The following is a 19,877-nucleotide window of genomic DNA, read 5'->3' as shown; positions in this document are numbered from 1 at the left end:
TGTCAGGTACTATATATATATGTCTTAAATGGAGACCGAAACGTTGGCCTGATCTATTTTTAGCAATGTATTAAATAAAAGTAATATTTTTTAATCTCCTTTAAATCCTGGTGTGCATCTTTTTTTCAAATATTTTTTAGATAGAAGCACATACAGATAGCACCTGGGTCAATGTTTGATTTTTGGAATGGAGTGCTGGAAATAACTGTTGAACTATATATATATATATATATATATATATATATATATATATATATATATATATATATATATATATATATATATATATATATATATATATATAATACAAATGCTAGTAACAGCACTCACGCTTTGCAGTATCTTTGCGGTGCACGTCCCATGAGGTCTCCGGTCAGTCCTCCATAATATATATAGTTCGATTAAGAAACAGCACTCGCCATAAATGCTCAATATTTTGTATTAAATGGTAAAACAGTTACATCACCATATATGTGCACATACGTAAAAGCGACGTTTCGAGCCGAAAAGGCTCTTTCTCAAGCCATGTGAAACAATGGTGTAAAAGTGCATACAAAGTCCATAACGTCCTTTATAGTCCAGCAGGGGAAGTGACATAGTGCATTCTTGTTCATACTCTCTGTAGGGATTCCACCCTGTAACCTGCATAAAATGTACATAGCCTTACAGATATATATACATAGGCAATTACTAAACACATTTTTTCTGATATCCTTCAATTATCAAAGAAACAGATATAGATCATAGTCTCTATTAAGACCATGTGGGTGGAGTGAATTTAATTTATTAATCCACCAAACTTCCCTTTGTTTTAATCTCAGTTCCCGATCCCCTCCTCTCTTAAGTGGAGGTACAGTTTCCAACACAATGAATCGTAACTGGTCGACCGTATGGCCAAATTCCTTAAAATGTCTAGAAAGTGGCAACGCCAAATTGCCTGATTTAATGGTAGATTTATGTTGCGAAATCCGTGACTTGACTTTCTGGACAGTTTCCCCAACATAAATCTTGCCACATGGGCACACGATAGCATATACCACATATTGGGACAAACAGGTATGGTATCCCCTAATCTGTATAATCTCGCCAGTGCTTGGATGTACAAAATTTTTCCCTTTATCACATATTTACATTGTGTACAATTTAAACATTGGTACATACCCGTATTTCTGACACCAAGAAATGTATTACTTTGAGTATCTCCCTTTTGAACTAGGGATCTAGATACTTTAGATCCAATAGTTGTGCCCTTTTTGTATGATATCAGTGGAGGGGAAGCAAATTCCCCCACCATAGGGTATGCCCTACGTAGTATGTACCAATGTTTACGTAGAATGGTATTGACCTGCTTGCTCAATGGTCCATATTGGGTCACAAAGGTGATCCTTGACCTTTTTGTTTTCTTAACCTTTCTGTGATCAACGATTTTTTCTGCCCTGTCTAATACCCTAGATGGATATCCCGTCTGTTTAAATTTAGTTCTCATTTGTTTAGTTTGAAATTCTCTCGTCATAGGATCACTTACTAGTCTACGCACCCGAGTGAATTGACTGATAGGGATTGACTGTTTAGTGTGTAAGGGGTGATTACTTGCAAAGTGGAGTATCTGGTTTCGGTCAGTGGGCTTAGAGTATAATTTAGTTTGTAAACCTCTCTCCCTGTAAATTAGAATATCCAAAAATGACACTTCTTTATGATCACAAATTCTGGAAAATTTGATGGAGGAATGAAAACCATTGAGTCGTTCGTGGAATCGCGATAGGGAGCCCATGTCACCCCGCCATATAACGAAAATATCGTCGATATATCTCCACCAAGCTACACAATGTGCCTGGTAAAGATCATCCCGATATACGTATAGTTCTTCAAGCCAAACCATGAAGGTATTGGCGTATGAAGGGGCGACATTGGATCCCATCGCGGTCCCACGCAACTGTAGATAAAATACTTCCTGAAAAATGAAGTAATTCATCCTCAGTATGATTTCTAGTGCCTCCAGAAAAAAATTAATTTGCATATCCTGATATTGTTCACTCCCACGTAACAACCATTCACAGGCTTTTAAACCGTCATTATGCGGTATCGAAGTGTACAAACTGGACACATCAAATGTGGCCAGTATGACATCTTCTTCATCTTGTATCTTTAGACTATCCAGTCTTTCCAAAAAGTGACCACTATCTCTCACAAATGAGAGAGTGGTTGTTACCAAAGGTCCAAGAATCTTGTCCAAAAAAATGGCCAACGGACAAAAAATTGAATTAATGCCCGATACGATCGGGCGGCCAGGAGGATGGACAGGATCCTTATGGACCTTGGGCAGTGTATATAGAGTTGGTGTACGTGGAAATGTAACAGTAAGGTATGTCTTTAATTCATCAGAAATCACATTGTTATTTACCATATTGGTTAACATATGATCTATTTTTTTGGAAATTTCTGCGATGGGATCCCCATCTAACCGCCTATAAACTGCCCGATCTGACAATTGTCCCAGAATCTCACCAATATAGTAATCAGTATCCATGATTACGATCGCACCCCCCTTATCAGAGGCTTTGATAGTAATCATGTTATTTTCTTTCAAACTGTGTATTGCATCCCTTTCTATTTTTGTTAGGTTAGGTATCACACTAGGAGAATCTAGCCCCTGTTGATACACCTGTTCAAGATACTGCTGGATGTTGTTAATATATGTTTCCACAGCAGGGTAGGTAGTTGGGGGAACAAATCTACTTTTGCTGCGGAGACCAAATTGTTTCGAAGTAAGTAAAGCAGTCTCACCATCCTCGAGTGCGTGTGTGTCTCTGTTGTCCATAGTAGAAAAATGTACCTTTAATCGAAGTACTGTCTCTTTAAAAAAAACTTCGACCCCCTACTTCGGCAGCTAAAAGCTACCGAAGTCAATGTTAGCCTATGGGAAGGTCCCCATAGGCTTTCCTAAGTTTTTTTGATCTAAGGATATTCCTTCGATCGTTGGATTAAAATCCTTTGAATCGTTTGATTCGAAGGATTTAATCGTTCGATCGAAGGAATAATCCTTCGATCGTACGATCGCAGTATTTGCGTTAATCCTTCGACTTCGATATTCGAAGTCGAAGGATTTTAATTCCTAGTCGAATATCGAGGGTTAATTAACCCTCGATATTCGACCCCTAGTGAATCAGCCCCACAGTATATACCTTGAACAAGGGCTGGGTGCTCACCAACAAATTCAAAGTTCACAAGTAGAAAGCACTCACTGCACAATCTTCATAAATAGTTAAAAGACCTTTATTCCTCTGACCACATGTCTATGCGTTTTGGTCCACAGTGGACCATCATCATCATAATGACGGTCCGCTGTGGACCGAAACGCGTAGAGGAGGAATAAAGGTCTTTTAACTATTTATGAAGATTGTGCCGTGAGTGCTTTCTACTTGTGAACTATATATATATCTGTACAAATCGGAGTGGATCACTCAACCTGTCCGAGACTTAGTCCACATTCGTAGACAAATTCCATGCACAGGGATGACATACGGTATACGGGTTTTACTCTCTGATCTCTGTGAGTAAAGCCTGTATACTGTTTGTACATATCTATAATCCCTGTGCACGGAAGATTCATTAAATTAGTTATAAACATTGTCCACTCTTGCGAAGGGTCTATCCAGATATTCCAGAGTTTGATGAACCTCCCTTATTGTATATATATATAAACGTCCTCAGAGTTTGAGGGATAGGTTGGTGAAGGCTGACCTGGGGACTCTACGATCCAGTTCCAGTTCACAGAGATCCAGTTCACAGAGAGTGTTGACACCACTAAAAGATGGTATGTACCCGTGTGTAACCAGTGCTTGAGTGTTGTGCGCACCAATGTTTTCACACATCCTCATTCAGGCAAAAAAAAATCACTTTTCATGTGACACAGAGTATGTGATATGCATGCTTAAATGCCCCTTTGGGCTTGCCTATATAGGGGAAACTATTCAACCGATCAGAGATAGAGTGAGTCAACATAAATCTACCATCAGGAAGGAAGTGGTGAAATTACCCCTGCCTATGTCTGGTCTTAAGTCACAAGATCATTAGCCTAAAGGGAAAGGGGTACCAGTGCTGCATAACCTTGACCAATGTGCCCATGTTCTGACCCATGCTGGTGTCCTAAGTAAAGGCAGTGTTGGACTGGGATACCAGGGGCCCACCAGAAAGCCTTAGACCTTGAGCCCACCAAAAAACCTAAAACCATGAGCCCACCAGAAAATCTTAGACAGTGGACCTTTTCCAAGCTATTATTCCTCCTCTACTCACTCAACCGCTTTATTCTCCTAGTCTTTTATATATACTTACAATAGTCTCCCATTATTAAGCATTTTTCCCCATAAAGAAATAGGGAATGACCATGAAATTGGCCAAATGTTTAGAAACAAGAGGGCCCACTAACACCTGGGCCCACCGGGAGTTTTCCAGGTATCCCTGTGGGCCAGTCCAACACTGAGTAAAGGTAACCATGCATGACAAGATTTGCTCGTTTGGAGAAGTAGCCAATTGAGTGGATCTTTCCCTAATATAATACTCTCTCCTGTCCCAATATGGCAGCTTCTCTCTACAACGATGCCCTTTCAACAGCACTTGACTCCCTTGCACCTTCTACCACCCGTCACAGCCGGCCAGCTAAACCCCAACCCTGGCACACTAGTGTAACACGGTACCTCAGAAGATGTAGTAGATCAGCTGAGCGACGATGGAGAAAGTCACGAACTGATCCTGATTTCATCCACTTCAAATTCATGCTCTCCTGCTATAACCGAGCTCTATCATTAGCCAAAGAACAATACTTCTCTTATCTAATATCTACTATGTCCTCCAAACCACAGCAGCTGTTTGCCACATTTAACTCACTCCTATGCCCCCCTCCACCTCCTCCACCTATTAATGTTACTGCCCAAGACCTTGCTCATTTCTTTAATGAAAAAATCGATCTCATTAGGCTGAGCATACCGTCCAACAACAATCTCAGACCAACGTGCAGTCCACTCACATCTACTTTGCACTCCTTCACCCCTGCAACTCTAGATGAAGTCAGCAAACTTCTAGCCAGCTCAAAACCCACCACCTGCTCCCTTGACCCCATACCCTCTCGCCTTCTCCACCCAATCTCTGATACACTCTCTCCTGCACTTACCCACCTATTCAATCTTTCACTCTCTACTGGTACCTTTCCATCATTATACAAACAAGCACTAATCACTCCTATCCTCAAAAAAACCTTCCCTTGATCCCAGCTCTCCCACTAACTATCGACCGGTCTCCCTTCTTCCATTCGCCTCCAAATTACTAGAAAGGCTTGTTTATAAACGCCTGATCCAGCATCTCACTCACAACTCCCTCCTCGACCCCTTGCAATCTGGCTTCCACCCATCACACTCGACTGAAACTGCCCTCACCAAAGTAACCAATGATCTTCTATTGGCAAAGTCTAAAGGTCATTATTCCATTCTAATCCTACTAGATCTCTCTGCAGCCTTTGACACAGTTGACCACACACTCCTCCTTGACATTCTACACTCATCTGGCATTCGGGACACTGCTCTTTCATGGTTTACATCTTATCTGTCTGACGTTCCTTTAAAGTTTCCTTCTCTAACTCTACTTCTACTACTTTCCCACTCTCTGTTGGAGTTCCTCAAGGCTCTGTTCTTGGCCCCCTGCTGTTCTCGCTCTATACAACTTCACTAGGAAAACTCATTCAGTCATTTGGACTTCAGTATCACCTTTATGCTGATGACACCCAACTCTACTTGTCTACTCCTGATCTTTCTAATTCTGTCCTCTCCCAAGTCACAGACTGTCTCTCTGCTGTCTCCTCCTGGATGTCACAGCGCCACCTGAAACTGAACCTTTCTAAAACAGAACTCATCATATTTCCTCCAAGATCTTCCCCTGTCCCTCAGATATCACTCACCGTATACAACACCACCTTTCATTCCACCACACAGGCACGCTGCCTAGGAGTTATCTTAGACTCTCATCTGTCTTTTTCACCACACATTCAAACACTTGCAAAATCTTGCCGTATTCAACTGCGCAACATTGCTCGAATACGACCCTATCTCAGTTCAGAATCAACTAAAACACTGATTCAGTCTCTCATCATCTCCCGCCTTGATTACTGCAACTTACTCCTCACAGGTATTCCAACAAGTCACCTTTCACAACTCCAATCTGTTCTAAACGCGGCCGCTAGACTCATTCATCTAGCTCGCCGCTCAACATCAGCTGCTCCCATATGTATGTCCCTTCACTGGCTCCCAATCTCTTCTAGAATCAAATTCAAATTACTTACACTCACATTCAAGGCCCTTAATAATGAAACCCCTCCCTATATTTCATCTCTAATCTCCAAATACACTCCTTCACGAAACCTACGCTTCTGATCTTCGCCTCACTTCTCCTCTGGTCACTTCTGCCCATTCTCGTCTACAAGACTTCTCTCGGGCTTCTGCTTTTCTCTGGAACTCTCTGCCACAAGCTGTCAGACTTTCTCCTTCCTTCCAAACTTTCAAGCGCTCCTTAAAGACCCATCTGTTTAAAGAGTCCTATTCGTTGTACCTTAATTAATCATTGCTGTATCAAAAATGACAAAGTGTTTATATGATCCTTTTGTCTCAATTGTACCCTAACCTTTTAGTTTGTAAACCCTATTGTACTCTGTAATCCTTGTCTGTTAGCCACCATTTATTCCGTTTGCTATAACTGCAGTAAAGCACTGCGTATCTTGACAGCGCTATATAAATAAATGATGATGATGATAATATGCCCACCAATGGCAGGGTGATATCGGTTAATCCGAATGTTCAGCCCTAGGGTCGAACAATCGGATAACAACTAAGAGACTGGGCGCTGATGGGATGAGGACAGCATGAACTAGCCAATTTGGACCTTGATCACCAGAAAAAACCTCCCCGATTGATATCTTGGTCCATAATCAAGTTGTTCTCTGACTAGATTTAGCTTTTCTGTTTTTTTAACACCACTTATGGGAACTAGATGTCCCTATCTGACACAAGCTTCTGCATTTAAATATGGCACATAAACTATTTTAACAGCTGAAATTATAGTTTCTGTTTTGAATAAACAATTGCACTTTATATAAACTAGTTACTGACTGACTGCAAAACTGTCAGAAAGATTTACGGCATTAAACCATTTGCCTTGTATCAAGACCTGCATGCCGACCATTCTCATAGAATTCAAAACATTACCTTGTGTGGAAGATGGGAATCTTTCCAACGAAATGGAAGCTCTAACTAATATGTCCTAAATGCTTTGTGTTGTAAATGCTTTGAGAAGTTAATGTGTTTAAACTATAACACAAGTAACAATTTTAATATGAATAATGGTTTCACACTGAAATACTTCAGTACCTATCCTTCTAACCTCTGCGTGAAAAAAAGGGCTAATAATGTATTGCAGGATTTGCTGTTTTGTCCACTGAGAGATTGGTCTGCATAAACAAAAAGCAAAGTCTCACTGGTTGAAAGGAGGTGGCCTTAACTACAGGAGCTAGAATAAAGTAGGTATGTGTATTAATAGGGGCATTTTTATCAAGGGTTGAATTTTGAATTGAAAAAACTTCAAAATTCGAATTCAAAAAGACCAACCAAAATGAAGTCAAAGGTTTTCGACATGAATCAAATCGAATTTGGACTATTCCCTAGTTGAAGTACACAAAAAATAGCTTGAAATCGGGGGCGGAGTTAACTGCTGATGCAGCCGGACGCGCAGTGAGGAGCTCCGTGCGGAGAAACTTTTATTAAGCAGGCTGGAGCACCCTAAGCGATAGCAGAAAGGTCAGCGACCCGACTATAAGCAACCGGACATCATGGGGAAGCTGAGAAAGCGTCCGTCACCGCAAAAAATGACAGCCTTTTACCCGAAATCCGGACCGCTGCCTGATGCGTGTCTCTCCCTCCAAGATGGCGCCGGCTCTGGCAGCAACAGCCCTACGCGCGCAGTTTCAGAGGCAAGTGCAGAATCTCAAGCACAAATTGACACGCGATCCCCACAAGCCATAACCCTGCCCATACTAAAGAGTCTACTTACCTCGTTAAGGTCAGATCTTCAGGCAGACTTCAAGGGCGCCATTGCAGAGCTCCATAAGGAAGTGAGGCAGATAAGGGACCGGACTGACCATCTGGAGGGGAAAATGGCGGAGTTAGTGAGCTCCCACAACGAACTGATAGACTCCACTGCAGCACTTGAGCAGGAACTTTCTCAACTGCACAATAAAATCGCTGACCTGGAAGACAGGAACAGGAGGAACAATATCAGACTGAGGGGAGTCTCAGAACAGGTACAAATGGAAGACCTGCATCTATATCTAAATAGCATGTTCCAAGAGATGTTCCCAGATATTAATCCTGATCTCCTCCTAATAGACAGGGCTCACAGACTGCCAAAAAATAAAAATGCTCCCCCTAATGTGCCCAGAGAGGTGATTTTGAGGCTACACTTTTTCCACATCAAGGAACTCACTCTGAAGGCGTTTAGGGATAAGCAGGGTATACCTGAGAAATACAATATGCTCCAATGCTATCCTGACCTCTCAGCTCACACGATGAAAAAGCGCAAAGAATTCCTTCCCATCACCACAGTGCTGAGAGAAGCACAATTACCCTACAGATGGCTGTTTCCAGTGAAGATTAGGGTCGTCTACAAAGATACACCCTATATTATGGACACGCCACAACATGGGGCCCGACTATTGAAGCAATGGCACCTTCTACCGAATCAGGACATGATGCCACGACCAGCCGCTAAGCAACCCAAGATTCCACAGGAATGGCAAGTACAAAAAACTGCACACCGCAGAACACCACCCTGCCAGGATCCCCCTAGCCCAGACCAGGTGGATACCATTGACGACACCTGAAGACCTCTGTCAGCTCAGACACCGCTATGGCTACAAATGAGGCAACATACTCCACACCTGACGACATTCAACTAAACTGACTTTTTTGTTTCCCCCGTGAAACGGAACTCCCTCTGTTAGAAGGATCTTCCCCCCGACCATGGCTTCAAAGTGCAATGTACTGCACGATACCACCCTGGCGACAGGCAAACCAACTTATGGCACCGACCACCGCCTAGAAGCCACTCTACTTGATGCTATTTATAGTATTGCTGTACATAAGTTTGTATGTATTAATGCCCTTCAATTACTGTCACTGATTTTCTTCTCTTTTCCTACCTTTTCTGCTCTTCTTCTCCCCACCCCCCCAACCCTGCCCGAGGTTTGATGACCCCCACTTGGACTGTATTGCGGATCACTGCAAGTACCTCTAAAGCGGCAACCCACCCATCCTGCTGCTGGCCACAAAAGCCATGCTTCGCCAAACGACAAACAGTGAGTACCAAAAACCAGCACCGCATACACACAACAACAAAATGGCAGTTACTGTAATCACGTTAAATGTCAACGGGTTAAATAGCCCGAACAAAAGATCCCACTTATTGCTCTGGGCTAGACAAACAAAACCGTCCATACTGTGCCTCCAAGAAACCCACATTGCCAAAGACCAACCCAATAGATTAATTTGCAAGGAATACCCATTACAATTATATGCGAACAGCCCTGTGAAGAAGAGAGGGGTGGCAATCTGGTTCCACTCCTCTATCACACCCCGAGTGCTCAAACAACAAGCAGATCCACAGGGCAGGTACATTATCGTCACGATCGAACTACAAGATCAAATTTATACAGTAGCATCGGCTTATGCCCCGAATATAAAACAGTCCTACTTTTACCGCACCTTCTTTAGAACCCTGGATAAACTGAAACAAGGGAAAGTCATAATAGGGGGTGACTTCAATATACCTTTAACTCATGCCATGGACACCAGCTCTGCAAACAACCAAAAGCCTAGAAGGGAAGTGCTTTCACTAAATTTGAAAAACCTCTTAAACAAACATAATCTATTCGATGTCTGGAGATCATCACACCCAACGGACAGAGACTATACACATTATTCTCATTCGCATGTAAAATACGCTAGGTTAGATTATATATTTACAGACAAAGACACCCTCCAGGCAGTCGCAAATATACAAATTGGGCTGATGACTTGGACAGATCATGCACCTGTAACTATGACCAGTAAATTAAATGAGATCATGCCATTCACCTCACACTGGAGATTAAATGAATCACTGCTACTTAATACAGAAATAACTCAACAGTGTTCTCACATACTACAGGAATACTTCACCCTCAACGACAATGGCGAAGTCTCGACACCTATGGTTTGGTGTGCACATAAACCAGTAGTTCGAGGACATCTCATAAAATATGGCTCATTAGTTAAAAAACAGCGTGAACAGAAAAAGCAAGAATTAACGAAACTGCTATTGGATCTAGAAACACAAAATAAAACGCAACCCAACAAGCAAACCACTAAACAACTTAGCGCTGTAAAGGCGCAACTGTGTGAGATAGATCTGTTTAAAATGCATTACCACCTCCAAAGGCTACGCCTCACGCAATACACAAAAGGTAATAAAGCCTCAAAATTGCTTGCAAACCTCCTGAAACAGAAACAGAGGAAACAGGCCATAGACCATCTGATGGACAAAGATGGAGGGAAAATCACAAACCCCAAGAAGATAGCAGACAAATTTGCAGAATATTATGCATCTCTGTACAATCTAAACCATGATGTGTCAACTCCACAACCAGTAAAACAAGCTATTACTGATTTTCTAGAACGAGCCAATCTCCCACAAATATCACCACCTCAATTAGACTTATTAAATGCTCCTATCCTACCCAAGGAAATCCAGGAGGCGATCGATTCCACCCCAACAGGGAAGGCCCCAGGACCGGATGGCCTATCTGCCGCCTATTATAAAACCTTCCGTTATATCCTGATTCCTCAACTGACACAACTCTTTAACCACTTCCGCCACCATGGTAAAATACCAGAAGAAATGCTGAAGGCTACGATAACAACTATCCCCAAACCAGGCAAGACCCCGAATCAATGCCCTAATTTCCGACCTATATCACTGTTGAATGGGGATATCAAACTGTATGCTAAAGTGTTGGCGAATAGACTTAGATGCCGAAAAGGCGTTTGACAGAGTCCACTGGCGTATATGGAAAATACCCTGCAAGCATTTGGCTTTCGTGGTCTGATACTACAATCGATCCTAGCATTGTACTCCACACCGACAGCACAAGTCACTAACATGGGATTTCTCTCGCAACCCTTCTGCATCACAAATGGCACGAGACAAGGTTGCCCACTCTCCCCGCTTATATTTAACCTAATCCTGGAGCCGCTGGCAAAAACGATAAGAGACACGACAGACATCACGGGAATATCCTCATCCCAGTCAGAACATAAAGTAGCGCTTTTTGCAGACAACATTATGCTAACCCTTACAAACCCGACTTTATCTCTATCAAAACTTACCCAGGTATTAACGTCTTATAGTCAGGTGTCCTACTACAAGCTCAACGTTAGTAAAACACAAGCCCTCTTACTAAATACCACAACGGATACAAAGACCGAACTACAACACTTGTACCCGTTCCAGTGGAGAAAAGACACTATTTCCTACCTTGGTATCGAACTGGGTAGCACGGTGGCGAAGACTTACAGCAACAACTTCCCAAAACTGTTGAGAGAAACCCAAACCCAACTGGAAAAGTGGAAAACCTCATATATCTCTTGGCTGGGACGAATAGCAGCAGTCAAGATGATGTTACTGCCCAAATTCCTATACCTATTCAGGACCCTCCCAATCACAGTGCCAAAAACTTTTCTCCTGCAATCGCAAAAAACTATAGACTTGTTCATCTGGGGTGGTAAGAAGCCTAGACTCAAACGCAGTATAATGCAACTTCACCATAAATCAGGAGGATTTGGTGTACCCAGTATCGAATACTACTACAGAGCTACAATATTAGAGCAACTCACCCTATGGAACCTTCCGTGTGATAGCAAGCACTGGCTGGAGATAGAACAAGACCAAGCTCGTCCATTCACGCTACAACAATTAATGTGGACCAAGTCTTCCTCACATAAACTTGACCTAGCTTCATTATTCCACACTACAATGACAGCTTTGAAAGTCTGGAATTTGCTGAAGAAACACGAATACATCCATATATTCCCCACAAAAAACTCTACTATCAAGATACTAGAGACGGAAATTCCTGACATCTCCCTAGCCAATTGGGACACTCTAGGACTCACAAGCATAGCACAGCTGTTTTCGAATAATGACTTGAAACTCTACGAGACGCTTCAAACTGAGTTTAACCTCCCTAAACAAGATTTCTACAAATATTTACGTATCAGGCACTTCCTAGGTCCACATACTAATCGCCTCTCCAGACCTCAAACACCCTTTGAACGCATATGTTTCAATAGTGCTGGTAAAAAGAAAGGACTGTCTAAAGTTTATCAAGCCATTATGCCAGACATTGGGCCCACTAAACCGATACATATCCAAAGATGGGAACAAGACCTTGAAATTGATCTCCCGCTACCTCAATGGTCCCAAATGGCGAATATTGCCGCTAAGTACACCAAGTGCACCAATCATATAGAAAATTGCAGAAAGATACTTTTTAGGTAGTACAAAACACCTTCAATACTACACAAAATGTTCCCCAATGTGTCAGACCAATGTTGGAGATGTAATGCTGCGAAAGGCACCATGATACATATTTGGTGGTCATGCCGCAAAATATTGCCTTTCTGGCGAGCCATTAACGACTTGCTCTCAGAAATATTCAATGTACCAATACATCTATCACCAGCCATGGCACTCTTAAACATTGGGTTACAAGACTTTATTCCTGAAACAAGGAAATTGACTTTCCATGTTCTTACTGCAGCCCGCCTCTTAATACCAAGACACTGGAAATCTACGGAAATACCCGATAGAGATACTACAATCCGCCTAATAGACTCCAATCTCTTACATGAAAAGTATGCTGCAACGACCCTTGCGCAAATCACCAAAAATCTGGCGACTCACGAATTGTGGACAACATGGAAACAAAATTATCATATACCCGAATATCCCTGATGAAACGGATTTACGAACCTTTTAAAGCCAGTGAAAAGCTCAGATATCTGTACTGGTCAACCTATGGACACTAAACTACAGGAAGCACATCAAACCTCTTCCCCCCCCCCAATCAAGTTAACTACTATGGTTCCATGGACTGCACAAGTTACAAACCTCTCCACCCACACCCCCCCCCCACACACTCTCCACTGTTGCTTACCTTTCTGGCTTCACCGCTCCTTTCCTTCTCCTTTCTTCTTCCCCAGTCTTCACTGGAAATTTTCAATGTTTTTCTGAAAATCAATAAAAAACTCAAATAATAAAAAAAAAAAAAATAGCTTGAAATCATAATTTTTTTCATTCGAAAATTCAAATCGACGTTTGATAAATCTGCCCCATAATGTTAGGGGACTTTCTCTCTCATTTAACATTAAATCAGTCCGGGTACAAATAAAAAATTTGAGAAAGCCAAGAAAAATATATTGATGCAAAAACACATGCTCCATGGAGGAGGTTGAACAGAGTTATAAGGAATGGCAAAGTCTGTTTACCAGCAGCAAATGTGAAAACAATGGAGAGGGCGATACATTTTTTTTATACCTCAATCATTGGTCATATTCTTGTTACTGTGTATTTTGTAGACTATAAGCCATATGGGGGGGGGGGTGTAATAAAAGTCGTTAATGGAAAAAATATTCGCAATGCGAAAAGTTATGCCTCTGTGTGAACAAATTTTGCTTTGCACAAATTTAATATAGCTTTTGTGAATTATAGGTTTGCGAATTGTTTGCGCCAATGCACAGTGAATGTAATAAAACTTCTTACTGAAAAACTTGTTACATTTGCTCCAAAAGATTACGACACCTTCAAGCACTTCTTAAAAGTGGGCAATGCGCGATAAAAATTCAGTTTAAGGAAGAATATTACAATGCAAAATGCACATTTTTATTCTTATTTGTGCAAATTGTTTTGCTCTTTGCAACTTTTATTACATTTCTCCAATAATCTCTAAAATATCTAAAAATCAAAGCAATAACCTAAAAAGAATGAGTTGAATCAATGAGTTCATACCTCTCAGTGGTCCCCATATGGGAAAGCATCACAATTGAACACATCAATATGGATGGCGGTTGGATATAGGGTTGTGGCTTTTTCTACTTTTTCATATTAAAATGTTGGAAGGTGTGGTTAAACTATGTTTCATGAGCCAATAAACAACGAATCAAGTTTAGGAAAATTATTTGGTTTCAATAGCAAAAACGTATATCTTCATACCTGCACCGGCCCGTGGTTCTTCCAGAGAGCACCACGGAGCGATTCTCTTCCGGCTTCTTTCTTCAAATTTCCGGGGACAGACGCATGCGCAGTAAAATGAAATAGCCAACTTTTTAGTTAAAGTTCGCCTTTTCGATTTACTGCGCATGCACAGCCGCGAGAAGAAAGATGAAGCCGGAAGAGGATTGCTTCATGGTGCTAACTGGTATAACCCCGAGCCAGTGCAGTTTTCTGCCTATATTTGCACCGGCATGGGGTTTCAGGTAAGTAAATACATTCACTTGGGGATGCCTAACATTTGGCACCCCCAAGTGGAAGTAGACTTTCCTACTCCTTTAAAACATACTTTGTTGCTTTGAACGTCAAACTTTGAACGTAACAGTCAGAATCTGCTCCTGGATCACTGAGCTGCCACACTGAAACACCAACATTAAACTTTAAACTTCAATTTTTAAATGTAAGAATTAAAAGATGGAAAACCATTTTAAAAATAAATGGAAAGCCAATACCTTGTCTGCTACAAACGGGTGAATCCCAAACTTTATTCCATGGTGCTCACAACACTTCAATGTTCAAACGTTTCGGGTCCCGAAACGTTTGAACATTGAAGTTTTGTGAGCACCATGGAATAAAGTTTGGGATTCACCCGTTTGTAGCAGACAAGGTATTGGCTTTCCATTTATTTTTGACTATTTCACTGGTGAGTGGCTAGGCCAGAGCCTCTACCCAATTCCCCTATCTGGACTTTAATAAGCCATTTTAAAAAGCCTTTGTTTATGATGAACAATCTGAAAATAACTCAAAAAAGTTTTAGAAGGTGAAAAACCCTTTAAATACTGAAAAAGACAAACCTTCCCCCTGTTTAAAAAACAATTGTTTTCACATTTCACTATAGAATCTATGTACATATATTACATATGGTTTTAAAAGTATTTGACGCGAAGGTTCTACTTTAAAAGTTTCCCTTTAATTATACTTTAAAAATGCAAACCGATTTATGTATAGGAATATGATTCATTAAAAGCATTGAAACGATAAAGACCAAGAGTAAAAAATAACATAAGCACATGGGACTGGATAGTCTGCATTCTAGATTTTATTCAGGAAAAAGAAAGGAGAACCATGACATTTTACAAATCTTTTATTCACACTCCACAGAACAAGCACAAAGAAGCAAGGCCCCCAACCCCTCACGTATGGAAAGTACTTGTACTTGAGGCCTTTAAGCTTCCATGCATTAAGAATAGAGGGTTGGTAAAGCATTCATCTCCATTTCATGCAGCTCATATGTGCTACTACAGCTTTTAAGCACAAAATTAAGGCACAACAAATAACTGTTTTTATACTGAGATTTTCTTCCAACAAAGAAAGGCTTTAACAAGCAAATTGAATCCTGTTTTAGAGCTCAAGATGTCAGCAATGAATAATGGTAGCAAAAGAAGACACACAGCCAAATTCTTTTTATTTAGGTGTGTAAAAAAATGGGTACTTATAGGATTTTACCAAATAAGACACATTATACTAAAAAACTATTAACTTTTTTTAAAGCACACTTTTAAAAAAGCCTGTTGGCAGAGCTTTTTACTAAAGTTTTTTTATTTATGCATTTTAAACATAAACATAAAAATAACAGAGGCAACGCAACAGTACTACGACTAATGGGAATCAGTACACCAAGTAAATACGCCCTATGTATGGGACGGAGTTTGGCAATATTGCTCAAGAAAAAGTGACAGGTTTTGACAGTGGTGTTAATATGATCAGAGAAGAAGAGAGAGAAGTCAAAGATTACCCTCAGACAGCGAGCTGAGTTGACAGGGTTAATGAGCATGCCATCAATAGAGATAGTAAAAAGGGGAGTAGGACCAGGCTTAGGTGGAAAGATTTGTTAGGTCGAGTTTGAGGTGGCACTGGTTCATCCAATTTGAGATAGCCAGGAGGCAGTTAGAGATTTGAGCCTCTGTTTCAGCTGTTAATGAAGGAGTGGATAAATATATTTGGGTATCCTCAGCATACAGATGATAATTAAAGCCAAATGATTGGATGAAATCTCCCAAAGACAGAGTGTACAGGCAGAACAACAGCGGGCCAAGCACAGAGCCTTGCGGCACCCCCACATTAAGTGGAACTGGAGATGAGGTGTTGTTAGCATAGGAGACAGTTAATGATCAGTTAGAAAGGTAAGAAGAAAGCCAAGATGCAGCCTGGTTACAGATGCCAAGCGAATACAGAATCTGCATCAGGAGAGAGTGATCAACCATATCAAATACAGACGATAGGTCAAGGAGGATAAGGATGGAGAAGTTACATAGTTACATAGTTAAATTGGGTTGAAAAAAGACAAAGTCCATCAAGTTCAACCCCTTCAAATGAAAACCCAGCATCCATACACACACCCCTCCCTACTTTTAATTAAATTCTATATACCCATACCTATACTAACTATAGAGCTTAGTATCACAATAGCCTTTGATATTATGTCTGTCCAAAAAAATCATCCAAGACATTCTTAAAGGCATTAACTGAATCAGCCATCACAACATCACCCGGCAGTGCGTTCCACAACCTCACTGTCCTGACTGTGAAGAACCCCCTACGTTGCTTCAAATGAAAGTTCTTTTCTTCTAGTCTAAAGGGGTGACCTCTGGTACGGTGATCCACTTTATGGGTAAAAAGGCCCTCTGCTATTTGTCTATAATGTCCTCTAATGTACTTATAAAGTGTAATCATGTCCCCTCGCAAGCGCCTTTTTTCCAGCGAAAACAACCCCAACCTTGACAGTCTACCCTCATAATTTAATTCTTCCTCTAACCAATTTAGTTGCACGTCTCTGCACTCTCTCCAGCTCATTTATATCCCTCTTAAGGACTGGAGTCCAAAACTGCACTGCATACTCCAGATGAGGCCTTACCAGGGACCTATAAAGAGGCATATAAAGAGACCTATAAAGAGGCCTCGATGCAACTTTGGGCGACTACAGAAAACGCTGCGTGTGCTTTAACGCAGGTGACTATTCATTATAGCCTATGGGAAAACACGCAGAGGCAGTTCGGGGAGATTGTCGCTCAGAAGACGAGGCGATTAGTCTCCAGGCAACCAAATCTCCCCAAAACGCCCAGTGTGGCTGTACCTTTAAAGTTGTCAAAAGTAGCTAACCTTCTTGGATGTTGTTGGCTAAGCTTAAGGGTTGTTGACAATCATCCAGCAGAAGATGTAACAAGTTACTGGCTAATCTTATTATTGAATGTAGATAAGAAACAGTACTCAAAGGAACTCCCAATCTCTCAAAGGGGATGTTCAACTTCTGATACTTTTAAATAAAGTATATAGCCAGCTGAGTCTGTGTGATCATTTCAGCAACAGTTAGAACTACTACACACATTAATATACCTTAATGTTCTTAGCTTACTGATAATGCAGATACAGAAAGGAGAGGTGGAGCTTGGTTTATTCAGCACATGCATGGCTGCATCATTGCCTGACTTGTAGAAAAAAGTCAACCGAAAAGTTGCACTGAAGCAATGTCATGCTAGCCAACACATGTGCAGAAGATCCTGAAGCGATCCTGCCTACTGTGATTGAGAAAGCAGGGATCAGAGTTGTTGTCAGCCAGGAGGATAAGGGGGATAGGGAGCCTTCTGTGAGTAGATCCTCACACTAGTCAAGAGCTAACAGCCTGGGCTTGGTGAATATCTATGCTTCACTGCATTTTTTCTAATGGATGTACATTATACATATGTTCCAAATATGGCATTTAATATTAAGACTACTTTTATCAAAGTGGCCTACTCCTCCAAGATCTCAAATCTGCCAAACCTCATCCATCCAGAACAAGTAGGATTTGTACCCAAGAGAGAAATACGTGACAGCACACTCGGGGGCATATTTATAATGCTATCTAAAACAGAATTTGCCATAAAAATGGTGTAAAAAGCAGCGTAAAATAAATGGCGTTTTTTAAGATTTTTTTACACAGTGAAGCATGGCGATGTATAGTGAATTATCCCACTGTTTTTTTACACTGAATAATAAATATGTCCCTTAGACTCTACAGTTTTTTAACATATTGCCAAAAGAACAACATCCCTTCGGCTATACTGTGAACTGATGCCAAAAAGGCATTTGATAGAGTTTCAGGGGACTTCATTTTTAAATGCCACATGAGGATCAATTTGCATCTGTTTGATAACACAAGCACCACAATGACCATGAGTGTTTTGTCATTGCAAGCACATTATGGCAAACACTTTTAGACTGAGAATAGCGACATTTCAATTTGTTAGTAGAGCCAGTAGCGTAACCCTGTATCTGCCTGCAATATCTAGGTTGGTGCTAATGCCACTGTTCTATTGAGTCAATGAGCAGATTATTAAATAGAGCAGCCTGGGTAGGTGCTTTGGAAGTCCACATGGAAGTTTGAAAGTGTTTCATACACTTTGAACATTAATTGTTGTGTTTTTGAATATACATGAAGCTGTAAGGAATGACTAACTAGTAAAATATGGGGACAGGCAATGCAGCTTAATCAAACCTTTTTTACACATGTTTATAGCAATATTGACCAGATTAGTAGCACTTCCATTACTTTACTTAGCCTTAGAGTGCTCTGACAACCACCCTTGCATAACTTTAAATTGTCTATGAATAAGGTGACATATTCTAGGCAAATATTTGATCCACGTTTAACTGAATTCTCTGCTGCTAAGATATATGCCAACTGAGTTGTGGTGCACACTGAATGTTGTAACAATGACTCAATGTGCAGTGAACTGAAAAATGTACTGGCATCAGATCAAAGGGAGCACACAGTTGTCCAGAAAAAACAGTTCAGAGTGACTGGTAAAGAAAATACTCTGAGGCATATCTACAGATCATATTCACCAAAGAGATTTTCATTGTCAAGAGGCACAAAGCCACAAGTGTCACTCACTACCCAGAAAATAGAAGAAAGAACAGTGAACTATGTAGTACCAAATATAATACTTTCCTTGCAGTTTGTACATTGGTCTAAGCTGAATAAGCTTTTTTACATTTTTTAAAACATGGTCGAATTTTATTTGATAGTATGTGTATATCTACTGGGATGTAACAACAGGAAAGGGAGTGTAAGGGAGGCATACCGTATATAAACACACTTTCAGGCCAATAAATAGTTACATGCACAGGTTTCAGCTTTTTAAAGAGAGGAACGACTTATGCAAAGCTGAGTATAACTCTGACAGCAAGTTAATCCTAGTTAGCAGACAAAGGAGTTGCCACAGTTCATAAAAAGTCAAATTCACATTCTATTCAGATTAATAATTAATAAATAATTATCATTAATCTTTACAGACATATTTCTCAAAGCAGAGTGAACTCTTTCACCCACTCTTCAATTAGTATCATCCTACAAATTCTATTCAAGTGAAGTGAGTGCTGGGGAGTTCCAATATACCAATATATATATATATATATATATATATATTTTTTTTTTTATTATTTTTTTTTTTATTATCTTTTTATTTGTTTTATTATCTTTCTCTTTCAGCAAAGAA

General features: G+C 40.7%; 1 long non-coding RNA gene across 1 annotated transcript; it reads right to left on the bottom strand.

The window, feature by feature from the left end:
- Nucleotides 1-286: 286 nt before the first annotated feature.
- LOC121399445 lies at nucleotides 287-13,372 on the bottom strand. Its single transcript, XR_005965038.1, has 3 exons — nucleotides 13,289-13,372; nucleotides 8,089-8,284; nucleotides 287-642 (listed from the first exon to the last, which is right to left on the bottom strand). It is a non-coding gene; the product is annotated as an uncharacterized LOC121399445 (long non-coding RNA).
- Nucleotides 13,373-19,877: the final 6,505 nt, after the last annotated feature.

The sequence above is a fragment of the Xenopus laevis genome, chromosome 1S, assembly GCF_017654675.1.
Source record: "Xenopus laevis strain J_2021 chromosome 1S, Xenopus_laevis_v10.1, whole genome shotgun sequence".
Classification (NCBI taxonomy): Eukaryota; Metazoa; Chordata; class Amphibia; order Anura; family Pipidae; genus Xenopus; species Xenopus laevis.
Note: the sequence above shows the minus strand (reverse complement) of the source record. Positions and strands in the feature narration are given on the sequence as shown.